Source organism: Xyrauchen texanus, chromosome 38, assembly GCF_025860055.1.
Source record: "Xyrauchen texanus isolate HMW12.3.18 chromosome 38, RBS_HiC_50CHRs, whole genome shotgun sequence".
Classification (NCBI taxonomy): Eukaryota; Metazoa; Chordata; class Actinopteri; order Cypriniformes; family Catostomidae; genus Xyrauchen; species Xyrauchen texanus.
In genome coordinates, this window is record NC_068313.1 from 38,291,983 (window position 1) to 38,296,982 (window position 5,000).

At 47.9% G+C, this 5,000-nt stretch overlaps 1 pseudogene; it reads right to left on the reverse strand.

Moving 5' to 3' along the window:
• Positions 1-226: 226 nt before the first annotated feature.
• Positions 227-5,000, reverse strand: part of LOC127631409 (neuromodulin-like) — a 10,212-nt pseudogene continuing 5,438 nt past the window's right edge.

Below are 5,000 nucleotides of genomic sequence, written 5' to 3' on the forward strand. Positions count from 1 at the left end.
CACACTCACACACTACACTCACACACACTGACACTACACACACTCACTGCATTTTTTACTTATTAAGACTTCATAGAGTCATTGAGATTAAATGTCGGATCCATGGAAACCGTTTGATGATGTTCTGCAAACAAACGATGACCAACATTGTAGGAGCGCTCCGAACCTCGTCCCGGTTCCCTGAAAGCAACAATCTGAACACTCACACAAACTCTTTTGATCAGGATAATTGGCACATTTCTTTATTTCGAACACATACATGAATCAGTTTTACTCCTTAAATTGAAACCGGACATTGCACCAGTAAATATTCTCAATGATCTGAGCATCAGTGCAGCGATATCTCCAATTACATGTCCACAACAAACAAGCCACATGTATGTGTCAGCGGGAGGAAGAGTTCTCATGCAGTGAGCAACAGAACGGACTGCAGCGTTCCCTCAGAAGAGCCGCGCTGGGAAAAGAGCGTGTGTGGAACTATAGAGAAGCGGATCGTGAAGATGATGTCTGCGATGAAACACACAGTCTCAGAAAACTCCCTCCAAATGTCAATCACTGCCACTCAAAACTAGACAAACATAAAACAGACCGTCTTCAGCACCGAAGAGTAGCCTGTGAAGGACGTTCTCATACTGGACCGCTCGTTTAAATGTTCTCTTCTTTGCCCGCGTCTGAAACGGCCTCATCTGCTGGTTTGGAGTCGTCGACATCCTCTGCGAACAAAACAACAACATTCACAATCACAATGAGGGTCTGTGTATCTCAGCGAGTATTGACACTATCACAAGTGGAGTCGTGAGTTTGAATCCAGGGTGTGCTGAGTGACTCCAGTCAGGTCTCCTTAGCAACCAAATTGGCCCGGTTGCTAGGGAAGGTAGAGTCACATGGGGTAACCAAATTGGCCCGGTTGCTAGGGAAGGTAGAGTCACATGGGGTAACCAAATTGGCCCGGTTGCTAGGGAAGGTAGAGTCACATGGGTAACCAAATTGGCCGGTTGCTAGGGAGGGTAGAGTCACTTGGGGTAACCAAATTGGCCCGGTTGCTAGGGTGGGGAGAGTCACATGGGGTAACCAAATTGGCCCGGTTGCTAGGGAGGGTAGAGTCACTTGGGGTAACCAAATTGGCCCGGTTGCTAGGGAGGGTAGAGTCACTTGGGGTAACCAAATTGGCCCGGTTGCTAGGGTGGGGAGAGTCACATGGGGTAACCAAATTGGCCCGGTTGCTAGGGAGGGTAGAGTCACTTGGGGTAACCAAATTGGCCCGGTTGCTAGGGTGGGTAGAGTCACATGAGGTAGCCAAATTGGCCCGGTTGCTAGGGAGGGTAGAGACACATGGGGTAACCAAATTGGCCTGGTTGCTAGGGAGGGTAGAGTCACATGAGGTAACCTCCTTGTGGTCACCATAATGTGGTTCTCTCTCTCGGTGGGGCATGTGGCGAGTTGTGCGTGGATGCCGCGGAGAATAGCGTGAAGCCTCCAAATGCACTACGTCTCCATGGTAACACACTCAACAAGTCACGTAATAAGATGCGCGGATTGACAGTCTCAGATGCGGAGGCAACTGAATCGCTCGTTTCATGTAACACACATTTGTCGCCACCTTCGTGTTCACTTGACGAATCAGTAAATAAAGTCCAACAATACTGAATTGAATACGTATATTTTAAAATATAAAATACTGTATATTATATTATACAGTGGGTTTGTGACGCACCTCTTTTGTCTGTTTCGTGGCTCTCAGCGTCGTCAGGCACGTCAGCTCGATTGGCTTCCTCCTCTTCCTCATTCTGCGCGTTTACGGCGGGTTCTTCTGCGGGTTTCTCGGCTTCTTTAGGCTTTTCCACTTCCTGCGGCTGCACCTGCACTTCCTCTTTAGGGGCGTGCCTGAGGGGCCGTGGTCAGCAGTGGGAGGGGCTTCGGCAGCAGGTGAGTTGGGACTCTTGACATGTTTGTTCTCTTCCGCCATTTCCGTGGAAACCTCCGCCGGCTTCTCCTCAGATGGAGAGATTCGCTCCTTCTCCTCCTCTCCTTCCGTGGTCTCGGCGGATTCTTCTGGAACGGCGCCGTTTGCCTCGCCATCTTTCATTTTTCTCCGGGTGATGTGCCCACGGAAGCTGGCCTGGATCTTGGTGGCGGCCTTGTGGGCTTTCTCCTCCGGTTTAATTCCATCCTGTTTGATCTCCTGGTCGGCTTCTTCATTCTTCACAGCCTGACACAAGAGACAAACACCATCAGCATCCTCATTTGATACGAGTAAATCATTTTCAGTTCTGGTAATTGAACACAAGTACATGTTGCATTCTCAGTGTTGCCACAAGGGGCGCTAGAGCTGACATCATAAACTGTCTTCTTCTACGATCAGTGTTCCCTCACGTCATCCGCTGTCATTACAGAGCAACAGTTCAACTGTCCACAAGTTTATAGAATATAATAATGTTGCTTTACATCCAGATGAAATTACAACACAACACTAAAATAGATATATGTGTGTCATTGTTACTAATTATAAAAACTCTGTTTTCAGTGTGCGAGTGTGCGTGAGAGTGTGCGCATGTGTGTGGGGTTAGTCGGAGGTTAGATGGAGGTTAGTCAGGGGTTAGACGGAGGATAGTCAGGGGTTAGTCGGAGGTTAGACGGAGGTTAGTCGGGGGTTAGACGGAGGTTAGTCGGGGGTTAGTCGGAGGTTAGTCTGGGGTTAGACGGAGGTTAGTCGGAGGATAGTCAGGGGTTAGACGGAGGTTAGTTGGAGGTTAGTCAGGGGTTAGTCAGAGGTTAGTCGGAGGTTAGATGGAGGTTAGTCTGGGGTTAGACGGAGGTTAGTTGGAGGTTAGTCAGGGGTTAGTCAGAGGTTAGTCGGAGGTTAGATGGAGGTTAGTCGGAGGTTAGTCAGAGGTTAGTCGGAGGTTAGATGGAGGTTAGTCTGGGGTTAGACGGAGGTTAGTTGGAGGTTAGTCAGGGGTTAGTCAGAGGTTAGTCGGAGGTTAGATGGAGGTTAGTCGGAGGTTAGTCAGAGGTTAGTCGGAGGTTAGATGGAGGTTAGTCTGGGGTTAGACGGAGGTTAGTTGGAGGTTAGTCAGGGGTTAGTCAGAGGTTAGTCGGAGGTTAGATGGAGGTTAGTCGGAGGTTAGTCGGAGGTTAGATGGAGGTTAGTCTGGGGTTAGACGGAGGTTAGTTGGAGGTTAGTCAGGGGTTAGTCAGAGGTTAGTCGGAGGTTAGATGGAGGTTAGTCGGAGGTTAGTCGGAGGTTAGACGGAGGTTAGTCGGGGGTTAGTCGGAGGTTAGTCGGGGGTTAGTCGGAGGTTAGTCAGGGGTTAGTCGGAGGTTAGTCAGGGGTTAGTCGGAGGTTAGTCGGAGGTTAGATGGAGGTTAGTCGGAGGTTAGACGGAGGTTAGACGTTGGTTAGTCGGAGGTTAGATCGGAGGTTAGTCAGGGGTTAGTCGGAGGTTAGGTCTGGTTTTGTGTTTTCTTCTCTGGACAGGGACAGTTCCTGTGGTCATGTGATCTTAGCCAAAATTAAATATGTAAATCCAAAATTGATGTTTTTTTATACTAAACAGAAGAAAAACATATAATAAACTAAAGAAAGTTTAAAGATAAAAGGGTTATGATGTGAGTAAAACTGACAGGAACATATTTACCTTGTCCCGCAGGATCCAGGGGTGCATTTGTCCAAAACTTAAAACTCAAATGTGTCTAATGAAAAAGCATAAAATCAAATCAAATGCATAAATTAAAAGTGACAATGATGACAAATACATTCTAGGACTGCACAATTCATCAAATATCTATATGACTCATGACATCATCATGACATCATCAGCTTGTGTCTGACATCATTAACGGGACAGAAATGTGAGAACAAAAAAACATGAGACCGACTGAATTCTGAATATTGTGTCATACTGATTTACTGTTTAAATGTGTAATAAAACACAGACAGCACACACTTTCTCACACACACACTCTCACACACTGTCTCACACACACACTCTCACACAGTCTCACACACACACTCTCACACACTGTCTCACACACACACTCACACACACTCTCACACACTGTCTCACACACACACTCTCACACAGTCTCACACACACACTCTCACACACTGTCTCACACACACACTCACACACACTCTCACACACTGTCTCACACACACACTCTCACACAGTCTCACACACACACTCACACACACACTCTCTCACACACACTCACACACACACTCTCACACTGTCTCACACACACACTCTCACACACTGTCTCACACACACACTCACACACACTCTCACACACTGTCTCACACACACACTCACACACACACTCTCTCACACACACTCACACACACACTCTCACACAGTCTCACACACACACTCTCACACACTGTCTCACACACACTCACACACACACACTCTCACACACACTCACACACACACTCTCACACAGTCTCACACACACACTCTCACACACTGTCTCACACACACACTCTCACACAGTCTCACACACACACTCTCACACACTGTCTCACACACACTCACACACACACTCTCACACACACTCACACACACACTCTCACACAGTCTCACACACACACTCTCACACACTGTCTCACACACACACTCTCACACAGTCTCACACACACACTCTCACACACTGTCTCACACACACTCACACACACACTCTCACACACACTCACACACACACTCTCACACAGTCTCACACACACACTCTCACACAGTCTCACACACACACTCTCACACAGTCTCACACACACACTCTCACACACTGTCTCACACACACACTCACACACAGTCTCACACACACACTCTCACACACTGTCTCACACACACTCACACACACACTCTCACACACACTCACACACACACTCTCACACAGTCTCACACACACACTCTCACACACACTCACACACACACTCTCACACAGTCTCACACACACACTCTCACACACTGTCTCACACACACACTCACACACACACTCTCACA